Below are 17,866 nucleotides of genomic sequence, written 5' to 3'. Positions count from 1 at the left end.
AGTCTCAGTCCTAATGGTGAAAACACCTTTGGCTCCTCTGGGAATAAAACCAAACTTCACTATCCTGAGAATCCTCTCAAGTCTATCTTCTGTCCTCTTAAGTCTAGGCCTATCTATGCTGTCGTCTGTCCCAAATGATCCCCTCATCCATACGTAGTGTACGAACGACAGTGAGCTCCAAAAGTGTTGGGACAGCGACACATTTTTGCTGTTTTGGCTCTGTACTCCAGCACCTTGGAAACGACACAGTGACTAGGAGGTTAAAGTGCAGACTGTCAGCTTTAATTTGATGGTATTTTCATCCATAACGGGTGAACCGTTTAGAAATTACAGCACTTTTTGTACATAGTCGACGCCCGCCATTTTAAGGCAGGTAAAAGTATTGGGACAAATTCACTTATATGCGAATTAAAGTAGTAAAAAGCGTAGTATTTGGTCCCATATTCATATCACGCAATGACTACATCAAGCTTGTGACTCTACAAATGTGTTGGATGCATTTGCTGTTTGTTTTGGTTATTATATTGTGCCAATTAGAAATTAATGGTAAATCATTTATTGTGTCATTTGGGAGTCACTTTGTTTGTCCCCTAAAATGGGCTGTAATTTCAAAATGGTTCACCCGATATGGATGGGAATACCCTCAAATTAAAGCTGACAGTCTGAACTAGAGCCTCCTAGTCATTGTATCATTTCAAATCCAAAGTGCTGGAGTGCAGAGCCCGAAAAACAAACAAATGATCACTACTGTCCCAATACTTTTGGAGCTCACTGTATATAGGAAACAAGGTGCCATTTGGAAGGCAGGCAGACACTGAGACACGTCCGACAGCGCTGCCATCCACTCCCCTCGTCTTGTCCCTTCAGCTAACGCTAACAGAAAGGAGTCACTTAACTTTCTTTGTGAGTGTAAATAGGCCCTGCATTTCATCCCTTCACAGTCAGAGTTACCCCATAGACTTCTTAAGAGGACGGGGGGGGTTGTTTCATCTGTTCCTCCTTGCAAAACATTGTGGTTCTCACAGAATAGCTTTCGGAGGCAATGAGGCAGAGGATAGAGTAGAATAATGGTCTCCGTCCTTGACTGATATGGGCAGACCGTAATCCTAACTAGTCAGCATACACATTTTCACAGTGCCCTTAGTGCCAGTAGGTAAAGTACCCTAGGCCTAGCTAGCCTACAATCCAGGAGTGTTTTAGGCTAGATGTAAACGGCGTATAAAGTAAGGCAACACGAGGCATGACTGTAGGGATCAAAGCATTGCAAACTGTGTGAAACGGCAGCTCCTTATCTGCCCCCGGCGTGTCTCAGAATCAGATGCATTCCTTACCTCTCTGGGACACAGGAAGAGTCTCCCTGTCTTTGGAATGGACATTCTGCACAGTCCTGAAAAGTGCAGTACTATCAATCAGATTCTCCAATAAAAACAGAGGATCCCTGGCCTGACAACATGGTCTTCACACAGGCGCTTGCTCTAAAAGCATTCAGAGCTGATTTAGGATAGCAGCTGTCAAAAGTGGATACTGCTGGAGGAATTGTAGCCCATTCCTTACAGACAACACAGCTACCACAGAGAGCTGTATGTGCTAGACTCTCTGAATTCCTGAGCAGCAGTCTGAATGACATGCTTAAAACATACGCACGCACACACACTGCACTACACACTACGCACACAGGAACGGAGCAGAGAGGCTTCTCAGCAGCAGAGCAGGCAGATTTTTCAAACCCCGTCCTCTAAACCACGCCTGATCCCAAACGGGGAACCTCACCACACACCTCTAGAGATCTCGGACTTCCACAGCATCCCAATTAGGAAATGAATGATTAGGGCAGGTTCAAGGAGTTTCTGAGCAACGCTGCTATTGGCTCGTCTGTGGTGTGGCCCACAGAGCCGGCCCTTTAAAATTACATTCAACTCAATCACTCACCCTCCCCAGCCAAGTGCCCGCCAATGTTTTGCTTGTATTGTAGAACCAATTAAATGTACTCTGCGTAATATAGCAATTAGTGGAAGACATAGAGCTGTTCAGTCTAAATGTAACAACACCGTATGCAGCAGTATTATTTTTGACAATCTGTACGGTAAAAGGTAAATCACATCCGGCCGTGATTGGGAGTCCCACAGGGTGGCGCACAATTGGCCCAGGGTCGTCCGGGTTTGGCCGGTGTAGGCCGTCAATGTAAATACGAATTTGTTCTTAACTGACTTGCCTAAGTTAAATAAAGGCTAAATATATATAGATTTTTTAAATTAAAAAATGAAATCTCACCTCTATCTAAAAAGGCAGAAGGCTGTGATCAAAATGTACATAAATGTATCTCGCATAAACCAAAATAAACAATAAAACAATACCCATCGGCGACCTCGGTGGACGGGATATGAAACTGAGGGTTTAGGTTTGGGGCTGGGCCTACTATGGCAACATGTATGCAGGGAGACAGGACAACACACACAGCGCTGTAGCCTTTGGGTAGCAGGAGTGTGAACTGTCGTCCTCTACAAAGACTCCTATGTTGGTCTGGAGAAAACACACACACACACACAAACCCTTTGCTCCCCATAAACTACCGGAGCTGGGCGGCTGGAGGAGGCCCAGGGCTGGCATAGGACGTCCTTTTCTGTCCCCCCCGTCATCCAGAGAGGCGGCTCCTGGTCATAAATAACACCCGGGGGGAGAGCGGGAGCCTAAATATTTGCATTGCACACTATCCCTTTCCTCCCGGCAAAGGCCATGTACAGGCAAGCACATGTCCTCTAGCTCGTCGCTACGCTCCATGACAGTGATGTGGTGTGGGGTGGTAAAATAGCATGTCCATTCCGCGACATCTGTATTTTGTACTAAAAGCACTCTAGTATGTTAGATGGGAAAGGCAACATGGGAGATAAAGAGGGGTTTATTTAAAGTACTTTGTTCATTTACGTTAATGACACAAATCATAATATAACCACGAGACCTAATTCAAAGCCATGGCATAACAGCTCAAATACTTGTCCGTCCGGCGAGACCTGGGTTGGAAAGAAAAGCCTATTTGTTTTCATGCCAAAATACTTCCTCTGCGCTCGACTGGCGCAATGCAACCGATACAATAGGCCAACCACAAAAGTGCAAACCCTGCCCACTCCAGGTACACTCCTACCACCCAAACGCTCAAAGTTGTTCAAAGTGGAAGAAACAGGCCACTAGGTCAACCCACTAGGTCTGTAATCAAGGTGTGTAGGACACGTTGAGGAGGACTGTACCTGGCCAACTCTTCCATCATCCTGTCCCAGCTAGCTCCCAAGAAACCTGACAGCCCAGCAGCCATTGTTAGATACGGCCAAGGTTTGGGAACAAGACGCATTAAAAAAGAAGAACAACAAGTAAGAAACAAAGTCTAAATGTAACTGCAAGGGGCTTTCGTCTTTCTTCTTCATTCTTTTTTTAACAAAATCTGGGCCAGACCCAATTATTTCACTTTCGTCTCCAGGTTGCCATGGCTACGGCCTTCGCCTCTCGTGTTTTAGTCGTCTTGTGCTTTAGAAATTCACCACCCTAGCCAGCCAGGCATGAGGTGGAGGAGGAAGCTTATCTCAACCCCCCTGGGATTTCTGCACAGTGTGTGTGTGTGTCTGTCTGCTCAGAGAACATCTACGCAAAGAGGTCAGAACAAAATGTTCCTTAACAAACAACTTGACTATTTCCTTTACGCCATCAATATCAATTTATTCTGTTCAAACAATCGGAACACGGGATTCTACACTCGAACCCCTTTGCAGAGGGCTAGCAGAGTTGTACTCGGGTGTCGCTAACTTAGAAACTGAGTGGCAGGCAGCCTCATGCCTGTAGATGGAGCCAGTTTAGTGAGGCTCTGAACAGCAGGGGCGCCAGAGGGCCACAGGAGAGGGCACTGGAGAAGGCACAGGTGGAGGTAAACAAGAAACTGCAGACACACTCCTGATAACCCTGATTCAGCCTCCGCTGCAGATGCAGAGAGAGAGAGGTCGAGAGAGAGAGAGAGGCCCCCCAGAGACTGCACCATCCTGCTACCGCTTCTATACACAGGGCTAAGGGGAGGGGGTGACAGAGACAGATCTCTGTGTGTGTGTGTGTGTGTGTGTGTGTGTGTGTGTGTGTGTGTGTGTGTGTGTGTGTGTGTGTGTGTGTGTGTGTGTGTGTGTGTGTGTGTGTGTGTGTGTGTGTGTGTGTGTGTGTGTGTGTGTGTGTGTTGCAGTCGGTCGATGCACTGTGGTTGCACCATGTGTCACCTTGCTTGCTTCGCCAAAGGAACTCGAGGTTGAGATGTCACGCACAACAGATGTGTGTAAGCAAATAGCCTGACGACAATGATAAAAACAATATGGATCAACATTTTGGCAACATTTGCCTTTGCTCCCAAAAAGCACACTGACGCACTCTCCTCTTCCTGGTCCACCCATCCTTCATCATTAGGCAGCAGATGGATGACCTGTCCCAAACCTCCCCCTCTCCCCCTGATGTGGAGGAACGAGGGGAGGAGGTGGTGATTCGGTCAGTGAGGACAGCGCAGCAGCCATTGTCTCCTCCTGTTAAATATGTTTATAAAGATAACGTCTGCTGCAAAGTAAACTGGGTCAGTAGAATTCCCAGGGAACCTGTGAGCTGCTACTGGAGAGGGAATGGAGTGGGGAAGCATAGGTATCCAGTCGTATCAATGGAGAACAGAACGCAGCTCATCTCAACCCGCCGCTGGCTCTTTCCTACCAACCTGAGGCTGGCTGGTTGTTCCTCTGGGCCCACACTCTCTCTCCCTGACCCTTCTCCCCCAACTGGCTCTTTTCTACCAATCTGAGGCTGGCTGGCTGTTCCTCTGGGCCCACACTCTCTCTCCCTGACCCTTCTCCCCCAACTGGCTCTTTTCTACCAATCTGAGGCTGGCTGGTTGTTCCTCTGGGCCCACACTCTCTCTCTCCCTTCTCCCCCAACTGGCTCTTTTCTACCAATCTGAGGCTGGCTGGTTGTTCCTCTGGGCCCACATTCTCTCTCTCCCTTCTCCCCCAACTGGCTCTTTTCTACCAACCTGAGGCTGGCTGGTTGTTCCTCTGGGCCCACACTCTCTCTCTCCCTTCTCCCCCAACTGGCTCTTTTCTACCAATCTGAGGCTGGCTGTTTGTTCCTCTGGGCCCACACTCTCTCTCTCCCTTCTCCCCCAACTGGCTCTTTCCTACCAACCTGAGGCTGGCTAGTTGTTCCTCTGGGCCCACACTCTCGCTCTCCCTTCTCCCCCAACTGGCTCTTCCCTACCAACCTGAGGCTGGCTGGTTGTTCCTCTGGGCCCACACTCTCTCTCTCCCTTCTCCCCCAACTGGCTCTTTTCTACCAACCTGAGGCTGGCTGGTTGTTCCTCTGGGCCCACACTCTCTCTCTCCCTTCTCCCCCAACTGGCTCTTTTCTACCAATCTGAGGCTGGCTGGTTGTTCCTCTGGGCCCACACTCTCTCTCTCCCTTCACCCCCAACTGGCTCTTTTCTACCAATCTGAGGCTGGTTGGTTGTTCCTCTGGGCCCACACTCTCTCTCTCCCTTCTCCCCCAACTGGCTCTTTTCTACCAATCTGAGGCTGGTTGGTTGTTCCTCTGGGCCCACACTCTCTCTCTCCCTTCTCCCCCAACTGGCTCTTTTCTACCAATCTGAGGCTAGCTGGTTGTTCCTCTGGGCCCACACTCTCTCTCTCCCTTCTCCCCCAACTGGCTCTTTTCTACCAACCTGAGGCTAGCTGGTTGTTCCTCTGGGCCCACACTCTCTCTCTCCCTTCTCCCCCAACTGGCTCTTTTCTACCAATCTGAGGCTGGCTGGTTGTTCCTCTGGGCCCACACTCTCTCTCTCCCTTCTCCCCCAACCCCAACTGGCTCTTTTCTACCAATCTGAGGCTGGCTGGTTGTTCCTCTGGGCCCACACTCTCTCTCTCCCTTCTCCCCCAACCCCAACTGGCTCTTTTCTACCAATCTGAGGCTGGCTGGTTGTTCCTCTGGGCCCACACTCTCTCTCTCCCTTCTCCCCCAACCCCAACTGGCTCTTTTCTACCAATCTGAGGCTGGCTGTTTGTTCCTCTGGGCCCACACTCTCTCTCTCCCTTCTCCCCCAACTGGCTCTTTCCTACCAACCTGAGGCTGGCTAGTTGTTCCTCTGGGCGCACACTCTCGCTCTCCCTTCTCCCCCAACTGGCTCTTCCCTACCAACCTGAGGCTGGCTGGTTGTTCCTCTGGGCCCACACTCTCTCTCTCCCTTCTCCCCCAACTGGCTCTTTTCTACCAACCTGAGGCTGGCTGGTTGTTCCTCTGGGCCCACACTCTCTCTCTCCCTTCTCCCCCAACTGGCTCTTTTCTACCAATCTGAGGCTGGCTGGTTGTTCCTCTGGGCCCACACTCTCTCTCTCCCTTCTCCCCCAACTGGCTCTTTTCTACCAATCTGAGGCTGGTTGGTTGTTCCTCTGGGCCCACACTCTCTCTCTCCCTTCTCCCCCAACTGGCTCTTTTCTACCAATCTGAGGCTGGTTGGTTGTTCCTCTGGGCCCACACTCTCTCCCTTCTCCCCCAACTGGCTCTTTTCTACCAACCTGAGGCTAGCTGGTTGTTCCTCTGGGCCCACACTCTCGCTCTCCCTTCTCCCCCAACTGGCTCTTCCCTACCAACCTGAGGCTGGCTGGTTGTTCCTCTGGGCCCACACTCTCTCTCTCCCTTCTCCCCCAACTGGCTCTTTTCTACCAACCTGAGGCTGGCTGGTTGTTCCTCTGGGCCCACACTCTCTCTCTCCCTTCTCCCCCAACTGGCTCTTTTCTACCAATCTGAGGCTGGTTAGTTGTTCCTCTGGGCCCACACTCTCTCTCTCCCTTCTCCCCCAACTGGCTCTTTTCTACCAATCTGAGGCTGGTTGGTTGTTCCTCTGGGCCCACACTCTCTCTCTCCCTTCTCCCCCAACTGGCTCTTTTCTACCAACCTGAGGCTAGCTGGTTGTTCCTCTGGGCCCACACTCTCTCTCTCCCTTCTCCCCCAACTGGCTCTTTTCTACCAATCTGAGGCTGGCTGGTTGTTCCTCTGGGCCCACACTCTCTCTCTCCCTTCTCCCCCAACCCCAACTGGCTCTTTTCTACCAATCTGAGGCTGGCTGGTTGTTCCTCTGGGCCCACACTCTCTCTCTCCCTTCTCCCCCAACCCCAACTGGCTCTTTTCTACCAATCTGAGGCTGGCTGGTTGTTCCTCTGGGCCCACACTCTCTCTCTCCCTTCTCCCCCAACCCCAACTGGCTCTTTTCTACCAATCTGAGGCTGGCTGGTTGTTCCTCTGGGCCCACACTCTCTCTCTCCCTTCTCCCCCAACCCCAACTGGCTCTTTTCTACCAATCTGAGGCTGGCTGGTTGTTCCTCTGGGCCCACACTCTCTCTCTCCCTTCTCCCCCAACCCCAACTGGCTCTTTTCTACCAATCTGAGGCTGGCTGGTTGTTCCTCTGGGCCCACACTCTCTCTCTCCCTTCTCCCCCAACCCCAACTGGCTCTTTTCTACCAATCTGAGGCTGGCTGGTTGTTCCTCTGGGCCCACACTCTCTCTCTCCCTTCTCCCCCAACCCCAACTGGCTCTTTTCTACCAATCTGAGGCTGGCTGGTTGTTCCTCTGGGCCCACACTCTCTCTCTCCCTTCTCCCCCAACCCCAACTGGCTCTTTTCTACCAATCTGAGGCTGGCTGGTTGTTCCTCTGGGCCCACACTCTCTCTCTCCCTTCTCCCCCAACTGGCTCTTTTCTACCAATCTGAGGCTGGCTGGTTGTTCCTCTGGGCCCACATTCTCTCTCTCCCTTCTCCCCCAACTGGCTCTTTTCTACCAACCTGAGGCTGGCTGGTTGTTCCTCTGGGCCCACACTCTCTCTCCCTTCTCCCCCAACTGGCTCTTTTCTACCAATCTGAGGCTGGCTGTTTGTTCCTCTGGGCCCACACTCTCTCTCCCTTCTCCCCCAACTGGCTCTTTCCTACCAACCTGAGGCTGGCTAGTTGTTCCTCTGGGCCCACACTCTCGCTCTCCCTTCTCCCCCAACTGGCTCTTCCCTACCAACCTGAGGCTGGCTGGTTGTTCCTCTGGGCCCACACTCTCTCTCTCCCTTCTCCCCCAACTGGCTCTTTTCTACCAACCTGAGGCTGGCTGGTTGTTCCTCTGGGCCCACACTCTCTCTCTCCCTTCTCCCCCAACTGGCTCTTTTCTACCAATCTGAGGCTGGCTGGTTGTTCCTCTGGGCCCACACTCTCTCTCTCCCTTCTCCCCCAACTGGCTCTTTTCTACCAATCTGAGGCTGGTTGGTTGTTCCTCTGGGCCCACACTCTCTCTCTCCCTTCTCCCCCAACTGGCTCTTTTCTACCAATCTGAGGCTGGTTGGTTGTTCCTCTGGGCCCACACTCTCTCTCTCCCTTCTCCCCCAACTGGCTCTTTTCTACCAATCTGAGGCTAGCTGGTTGTTCCTCTGGGCCCACACTCTCTCTCTCCCTTCTCCCCCAACTGGCTCTTTTCTACCAACCTGAGGCTAGCTGGTTGTTCCTCTGGGCCCACACTCTCTCTCTCCCTTCTCCCCCAACTGGCTCTTTTCTACCAATCTGAGGCTGGCTGGTTGTTTCTCTGGGCCCACACTCTCTCTCTCCCTTCTCCCCCAACCCCAACTGGCTCTTTTCTACCAATCTGAGGCTGGCTGGTTGTTCCTCTGGGCCCACACTCTCTCTCTCCCTTCTCCCCCAACCCCAACTGGCTCTTTTCTACCAATCTGAGGCTGGCTGGTTGTTCCTCTGGGCCCACACTCTCTCTCTCCCTTCTCCCCCAACCCCAACTGGCTCTTTTCTACCAACCTGAGGCTGGCTGGTTGTTCCTCTGGGCCCACACTCTCTCTCTCCCTTCTCCCCCAACTGGCTCTTTTCTACCAATCTGAGGCTGGCTGGTTGTTCCTCTGGGCCCACACTCTCTCCCTTCTCCCCCAACCCCAACTGGCTCTTTTCTACCAATCTGAGGCTGGCTGGTTGTTCCTCTGGGCCCACACTCTCTCTCTCCCTTCTCCCCCAACTGGCTCTTTTCTACCAATCTGAGGCTAGCTGGTTGTTCCTCTGGGCCCACACTCTCTCTCTCCCTTCTCCCCCAACTGGCTCTTTTCTACCAACCTGAGGCTAGCTGGTTGTTCCTCTGGGCCCACACTCTCTCTCTCCCTTCTCCCCCAACTGGCTCTTTTCTACCAATCTGAGGCTGGCTGGTTGTTTCTCTGGGCCCACACTCTCTCTCTCCCTTCTCCCCCAACCCCAACTGGCTCTTTTCTACCAATCTGAGGCTGGCTGGTTGTTCCTCTGGGCCCACACTCTCTCTCTCCCTTCTCCCCCAACCCCAACTGGCTCTTTTCTACCAATCTGAGGCTGGCTGGTTGTTCCTCTGGGCCCACACTCTCTCTCTCCCTTCTCCCCCAACCCCAACTGGCTCTTTTCTACCAACCTGAGGCTGGCTGGTTGTTCCTCTGGGCCCACACTCTCTCTCTCCCTTCTCCCCCAACTGGCTCTTTTCTACCAATCTGAGGCTGGCTGGTTGTTCCTCTGGGCCCACACTCTCTCTCTCCCTTCTCCCCCAACCCCAACTGGCTCTTTTCTACCAATCTGAGGCTGGCTGGTTGTTCCTCTGGGCCCACACTCTCTCTCTCCCTTCTCCCCCAACCCCAACTGGCTCTTTTCTACCAATCTGAGGCTGGCTGGTTGTTCCTCTGGGCCCACACTCTCTCTCTCCCTTCTCCCCAACCCCAACTGGCTCTTTTCTACCAATCTGAGGCTGGCTGGTTGTTCCTCTGGGCCCACACTCTCTCTCTCCCTTCTCCCCCAACCCCAACTGGCTCTTTTCTACCAATCTGAGGCTGGCTGGTTGTTCCTCTGGGCCCACACTCTCTCTCTCCCTTCTCCCCCAACCCCAACTGGCTCTTTTCTACCAATCTGAGGCTGGCTGGTTGTTCCTCTGGGCCCACACTCTCTCTCTCCCTTCTCCCCCAACTGGCTCTTTTCTACCAATCTGAGGCTGGCTGGTTGTTCCTCTGGGCCCACACTCTCTCTCTCCCTTCTCCCCCAACCCCAACTGGCTCTTTTCTACCAATCTGAGGCTGGCTGGTTGTTCCTCTGGGCCCACACTCTCTCTCTCCCTTCTCCCCCAACCCCAACTGGCTCTTTTCTACCAATCTGAGGCTGGCTGGTTGTTCCTCTGGGCCCACACTCTCTCTCTCCCTTCTCCCCCAACCCCGACTGGCTCTTTTCTGCCGGCCTGACGATCAAAGCAGACTGGTCCCTTCCTTCCACTAACTCCCTCCCACAACCCCCCCACCCCCCCCGGACTGGATCATTACCGAACCAGTCAGACAGACAAACATTGACTGTGCTGTTCTATTCAATCACATGATGCGTGTCTTCTCTCCATTGGGTCAGGATATGAAACACTGACTGTCCTAGACCTACATTGTGACTGTAATGGTCACTCTTTGTTAAAACAAATAAATCTTTATAAAAACGGATGCATTTCGGCATATCCATCTCTTTTCCTGAGAACCAACTTTGATTAATTCATTGGCCATCTGGATTAACCTGCTCAGGTCAGGTTGAGTTCTTATGTTAGTCTTAAATAGGCAGCAGGGCTCAGGAGGTCAGAAATAGCAGGAGCTGACTGCAGCGTAACCTGACCATGTGGTCATAGAGAAACGAGAGAGAGAGAGAGATCTCTAGTTGGTTTAACCTACTTCTGTTCCAAGACAACAACAACAGGTGACTCCAGGTTTTTCTGTAAAGAGATTAACAGAGACTAGCACTAAACAAGGTGAGGATTATCGAATTTAGCCCATAGGAATACCCCAAATGGCGCAGCGGTCTGAGGCACTACATTGCAGTGATAGAGGCATCACTACAGACCCTGGTTCGATCCTGGGCTGTATCACAACCGGACGTGATCTGGGGTCCCATAGGGGCGGCGCACAGCCCACGCTGAAATGGAGATTACAGAACAACAACACTGCCCTAACCAGGCAGCGCTATTCATGGAAACAGCCACCCCCCCACCTGCAATGGAGGGTTGATCCTGTGTCCCTGTTTTTGTTCTGAAATGACCCTACATTGGGTTAAAATGCAAGACTGGGTTTTCATTAAGGACCAGTTCTATTTTAGGTACTAGAGTCCATAATACTTAGGATAAAAAATAAAATACACTTATATGGGGAACTGGGGAAATGTAAATGTTGCAGTTCCTATTGGAAACAACTAGAGTTGAGTACAAGTGGGAGAGAAATTCTCAAATGTTTTGAGAAAGACGGACAGTGGATTAGTGTTGCACGGTATACTGAAAACGTCGGTACTTCTTAGATGAATTATTTTTATTTAACTAGGCAAGTCAATTAAGAATACAATCTTATTTACAATGACGGCCTACTTTATAACAACCAAAACACGTAGTAGTAGAATTTTTGTTACGTCCGGGACTTCTGTCAAATGTGTCTCACGTGATTGAGAAGATCAAGTCTGTATCAGCGCTGCCCCTTCGTAGCGCGAAGAGCAAAGTGCCTGCTCCACTTATTTATTGTTAGAGCTATCTGAGGTGCATTAGCTCTCCAGTCCCCACTCACGCTGCAAAAGAAGTTAACGAACTTGAATAATGCGTCACGGCATGTAGAAATGTTGAAACTGTTCATTACTGTTTTCAAAAACAATGTCCATACAGGTTAGAACACTTCATTCAACACGGTACCGATAGCTTTCTGCTTCAATTGTGGGCTAACTTTCCTTGCTCGTTTACAGCTGAACTCACTAACCTAGTGATCAAAATATGCTGATTGTCACTAAAACCATTAATCATTCACATCGTCTCCCTCGCCACCAAAAACTCATCACTTCTTCGTCTTCCTTTACCTCCCGTCTGGTTTCCACTAGATTCCATAGCCACAAAGTCAGAGTCCACCGCCACATTCTGCTCATGAGTGACGTCATTCATTTCTTAAAGAGACAGCGCACACTTTTAGAAAAGAAGCGTTTGCTTCTTCCTCTGACAACACAACAGTGGAGTGAAATTGTCTCCTACGCCGTAACATCCCTATTTTCAAGTAGTCTAGAAAATATGACTACAATACCCTGGAGACTGAGCGCCATGATATGATGCCGGTGCGACGGGAGTCAGAAAAACAAGCGTTGCCAATTCAAGTCTGAGTGACTGTAATAGGACAGGTGAAGCCAGAGCCAAGGAAACAGATGCAGATATAACAAAACATGAATGCATTAGACACACCAAGCTGGTGGTACAACAGCTCCCTGTGTGTGTGTGTGTGTGTGTGTGTGTGTGTGTGTGTGTGTGTGTGTGTGTGTGTGTGTGTGTGTGTGTGTGTGTGTGTGTGTGCGTGCGTGCGTGCGTGCGTGCGTGTGTTGGGGGGGGTAAAAAATATGTGTGTGCACCTGAAACAACACACACACACGAGCCCGCGCACACATACACACGCCTTGACAAAACACACAAGCACACACGCCTTGATAAAGCACACAGACACCTGGCTGTTTATTCTCCTCTGTCCTCTGGCATCTTAGCTCACCTTGGCCCAGAAACATCACTAGAGCCAGGACTCACCGTCTGCACCTCCCCGGACCCCCTGTCATGACATAAGCCTAATGTACACCCTAACCCTAACCCTAACCCTATACCCAACGCAAGAACTACAATTAGCTACGAAAAATGGCGATTCTGCATTGCGTACGTAAGTTAGGCCAATAAATTAGTCTGTACTCGCTCCAGGGGAAAACAAGGAGAAACAGAGGAGGGAGGGAGCAGATTCTGTTAGCTGGTTGGCTAAAATCCTGAGGATTTGAGGGAAGTGAGAAATGAGGGATGGATACGCAGCTGGAAGTTTCACAGAGCCTGGGATATTTTCCAATTACACACCAGCCTTAAGGGCTTATAGGGCTGGCTGCTGTGCTTTGAGGAATGACCTTCCTGGAAATAATGGTCCTGTGTGTGTGTGTGTGTGTGTGTGTGTGTGTGTGTGTGTGTGTGTGTGTGTGTGTGTGTGTGTGTGTGTGTGTGTGTGTGTGTGTGTGTGTGTGTGTGTGTGTGTGTGTGTGTGTGTGTGTGTGTGTGTGTGTGTGTGCGTGTGTGCGCACGCCAGGAAGTATTACTTTTTTTCATTATCAGAATCAATATCAAAACATGTAGTATAGTGACACCGGGCCAAATAGCCAAATACATGAGGTAACACAAGTCATTAATCAGATCAAAGTACTCTGATACACGTGACCATGTTTACCCTGTCTACCCGATTGGCAGGGTTCTGCGGAGGAAAGAACATAATACTACGTACACAGCTGTCAACTGGCTGACAGCGGTGGTGGAGATGCGGCAGCCAAAACCATAGAGACCCCTCCATATGTCTGTCTGTCCGTAACTTCCACACTTTCCTAATTGTCTGACTGATGTGTGCATACACCACACACCACACACACATACTACAGTATACAGCACCGGCAAAAGGGCCTGCTCAATTTAAAATGTGGTATTCGAGTAGTTTTGTTGCTCACTTACAATTACATTTGGAAACAGGTTGCTTGGCTGCGGGGTAACTGAACAGAATATATACAAATATATATATACAGCACCAGCCAAACGTTTGGACACACCTACTCATCCAAGGGCTTTTTCTTTGTTTTGACTATTTTCTACATTGCAGAATAATAGCGAAGACATGAAAACTATGAAATAAAACATATGGAATCATGTAGTAACCAAAAATGTGTTAACAAATCAAAATATATTTTATATTTGAGATTCTTCAAAGTAGCCACCCTTTGCCTTGATTACAGCTGTGCACACTTTCCAACAGTCTTGAAGGAGTTCCCACATATGCTGAGCACTTGTTGTCTGCTTTTCCTTCACTCTGCGGTCCAACTCATCCCAAAAGATCTCAATTAGGTTGAGGTTGGGTGATTGTGGAGGCCAGGTCATCTGATGCAACACTCCGCCTGGAGGTGTGTTTTGGGTCATTGCCCTGTTGAAAAACAAATGATAGTCCCACTAAGAGCAAACCAGATGGGATGGCGTATCGCTGAAGAATGCTGTAGTAGCAATGCTGGTTAAGTGTGGCTTGAATTCTAAATAAATCACTGACAGTGTTACCAGCAAAGCACCCTCACACCATCACACCTCCTCCTCCATGCTTCACGGTGGGAACCACACATGCAGAGATCATCTGTTCACCTACTCTGTATCTCACAGAGACACGGCAGATGGAACCCAAAATCTCAAATGTGTACTCATCAGACCAAAGGACAGATTTCCACTGGTCTAATGTCCATTGCTTGGCCCAAGCAAGTCTCTTCTTCTTATTAGTGTCCTTTAGTAATGGTTTATTTCCAGCTATTTGACCATGAAAGCCTGATTCACGCAGTCTTCTCTGAACAGTTGATGTTGAGATGCGTCTGGTGAATAATTTATTTGGGCTGCAATTTCTGAGGCTGATATATCTAATGAACTAATCCTCTGCAGGTAACTATGGGTCTTATGGGTCTATGGGTCTTCCTTTCCTGCGGCGGTCCTCATGAGGGCCAGTTTCATCATAGCGCTTGATGGTTTTTGCGACTGCCCTTGAAGAAATGTTCAAAGTTCTTGAAAGTTTCTGGATTGACTGAACTTCATGTCTTAAAGTAATAATAGACTGTCATTTCTCTTTGCGTATTTGAGCTGTTCTTGACATAATATGGACTTGGTCTTTTACCAAATAGGGCTAACTTCTGTATACCACCTCTACCTTGTCACAACACAACTAATTGGCTTAAACACATTAAAAATGAAAGAAATTCAACAAATTACATTTTAACAAGGCATACCTGTTAATTGAAATGCATTCCAGGTGACTACTTCATGAAGCTGGTTGAGAGAATGCCAAGAGTGTGCAAAGCTGTAATCAAGGCAAAGGGTGGCTACTTTGAAGAATCTCAAATATAAAATATATTTTGATTTGTTTAACACTTTTTTGGTTACCACATGATTCCATATGTGCTATTTCATAGTGTTGATGCCTTCACTATTATTCTACAATGTAGAAAACAGTATTAAATTAAGAAAAAAAGGAGTAGGTATGTCCAAACGTTTGACTGGTACTGTATATTGCAATGCAACATATTGGAAGGAAGCATCCACCCCACATGTCAAAAGATCCAGTTCCTCTGACAAGCCAAGGGGCAGCAAATTCAAAGATTGTCTGTTTATACAGTAGACACAGAAAAAGAAAACACATTCTTTCACAAGGAGACAAAGCGAAATAATGAAATAATGCCTTGACAAGACAAAATGTTAAGTAGGCAGAGAGCAGAGCAGCGGTCGGTCGCTTGGTGCTCGTCTTCTCGGGTTGACAGTGAGGGATGCTGCCTGTCAGTCACGTGTGTACTGGAGTGAAACTGACAGATAGGCTATGTGGCTCTGTCTGGGATCCTCTGGAGAAATATGGCCGATCGGCCAGCTGCTGTTGAGGCAAAAGTAGTCACTGCAGCTTTCTGACTAGACTAGAATGGAACCTAGTTCTGACAGGGGCGAAATGGCCGTAATAGGGGGTGGGGACTGCAGAATTAAAAGCTTGGCAAGTACACATGTGTTCATACCTTGCTCCTTGGGATGAGAATATCCCTGTGGGGACTGAGTGAGGATGACTGCCTCACTTCTCTAGACTTCTCCCACTTGTTTTCTCCAGTGCTGTGATTCACTGGGTTCCCAGGTGCCTGCTATTTCCCCCTGACCCGGCTCACAGCTCCATCTGTTTCTCTTGAATCTATTTCAAACAAAACGTGAAACACAGCTCAGTACGGTGGGTGAAACTGGAAATGTAGAAATCACAACCATCACATCCATATTCCTCACACCTTTCCTTCCTCTTCATCCCTTCTTACAGCAATGGTGCTATCCGAGACTTTACACCCCCAGTTTCTCCTTTCTCCCTGTGTCCTTCCGCTAGCTACACAGTGCGTGTGTGTCCTTTAGTCTACGGCAGAAATGGGGCCACGGTCATCCCTCACCTCTCGCCACAGAGAAGAACATGGCTCAAACCAGCTGTTTTTGATCAATATTCACAGCGCTATCTTACCTAACCTGCAGAGTACAGGCCTACACAAACTCACACACACTCCTAGTCCTGACTCTCCTTTCATGCAGCTCTAATAATTCACCCACCGAGCGAGCTGCAATCAGAGAATCATGCTCTAATTGGTTAATTCTCTCAGGGGGGCAACTGAGGTTTAGGCTAATATCCAGTAAAACAGTGTGTGTGTGTGTGTGTGTGTGTGTGTGTGTGTGTGTGTGTGTGTGTGTGTGTGTGTGTGTGTGTGTGTGTGTGTGTGTGTGTGTGTGTGTGTGTGTGTGTGTGTGTGTGTGTGTGTGTGTGTGTGTGTGTGTGTGTGTGTGTGTGTGTGTTCGTTTCAAGCTTACCGTATGCTTACCAGTTGAAACAGTTTGCGCATATATTAGGGCAAAATCAAATTACTTGAGGAGCACTGCACCAAACATCCTAGTTAGATGTAAAATTGTGCAACTAAGACCTCCTGGCAAAAAACTTCAAAATGAATTACAGATTTATGGATCTATATTAGATTAATTCTGACTATTTTGAGGAAATGTTATGTTGTTGCTAGGGTGGCTCAACAGGGACAAACAACAGTAATATTGCATTTTTTTCTCGTTTTTCAAGCGAAGGCCTTTAGGGAGTATGTGAGCACAGACGTTCCCCTTTGCCTCGCCGAGCTCTGCTAGGAGAAAACCGAACCTATATATGCGGATGCCTTTAGGGGGGCCAATGGGTGCAGAGCTATAACATAGAGAGTGGAAGAGCAAGGGAGAGAGAGAGAGAGAGAGAGAGAGAGAGAGAGAGAGAGAGAGAGAGAGAGAGAGAGAGAGAGAGAGAGAGAGAGAGAGAGAGAGAGAGAGAGAGAGAGAGAGAGAGAGAGAGAGAGAGAGAGAGAGAGGGGGGAGAAAGAAAGAGATAGAGAAGCAGAGAGAAAGAGAGAGAAAGAAAGAGCGACCGACCGAGAACAAGACAGAGAGATAGAGAGGAGAGGAATAGCCCGTATGAGCTGACAGTGAGTGCAGTACCACACCACCAAAAGTAAAAGGAGGAAGTGGTGCTGAGAGATGACACCAGCCAGTGATCCATGGAGGACCAGATGGGTTTCTCATGTCATTGTCACACTATTTCAATGATGGAAGCCGAGGCCCAGGCTCAGCCTGCGTCTCAAATGGCACTCTATTACCTATATAGTGCACTAATGTATGCCTAAGGCCCATAGTGCTCTGTAGTGCACTGTAAGGAAAAGGGGGCCATTTAAAGGGGGCCATTTACGACACTGCCTCAGGCTCCACAGTTTTAAAATGCACCCACTGACAGCTGCAACGAGACGCAAGTAGGCCTGATGCTTGAAAATCCATTATCACATGCAACTTAATATTCAGACCCACTTAAAAAGCAACTACTTAAGCTACCTCCCAGATTGGACTACTGTACAAGAGGATTAGATTGTTTTTTTAGATATGCACAGGCCTACTAACATTGCCACTCAGTGACTTTGCTCAAACACGCCATTCTTTCATTCAAGGATGAAGGATTTGAATTGCTCATGTTAAGCAAAGGCATATAGGAAATTGTTCGCCTTTCTTCCTCACCTCCTCTGTGTGTGTGTGTGTGTGTGTGTGTGTGTGTGTGTGTGTGTGTGTGTGTGTGTGTGTGTGTGTGTGTGTGTGTGTGTGTGTGTGTGTGTGTGTGTGTGTGTGTGTGTGTGTGTGTGTGTGTGTGTGTGTGTGTGTGTGTGTGTGTGTGTGTGTGTGTGTGTGTGTGGTGACCTTCCATGGTCCTTC

The 17,866-nt window shown here is 49.1% G+C and overlaps 1 protein-coding gene across 2 annotated transcripts in view; it reads right to left on the bottom strand.

Moving 5' to 3' along the window:
• LOC124048585 (spermatid perinuclear RNA binding protein) overlaps positions 1–17,866 on the bottom strand; it is a 137,899-nt gene that overhangs the window by 112,417 nt on the left and 7,616 nt on the right. Inside the window, exon 3 of one of the 2 annotated variants that reach the window (XM_046369523.1) lies at positions 15,628–15,794. The exons of the other annotated variant lie outside the window; for it this stretch is intronic. The gene's annotated coding sequence lies outside the window, so the exon portion shown is untranslated. The remainder of the gene's footprint in view (positions 1–15,627; positions 15,795–17,866) is intronic. 2 annotated transcript variants of the gene reach the window in all.

The sequence above is a fragment of the Oncorhynchus gorbuscha genome, linkage group LG11, assembly GCF_021184085.1.
Source record: "Oncorhynchus gorbuscha isolate QuinsamMale2020 ecotype Even-year linkage group LG11, OgorEven_v1.0, whole genome shotgun sequence".
In the NCBI taxonomy this organism is placed as follows: Eukaryota; Metazoa; Chordata; class Actinopteri; order Salmoniformes; family Salmonidae; genus Oncorhynchus; species Oncorhynchus gorbuscha.
This window is presented reverse-complemented; position numbering and strand designations above follow the sequence as displayed.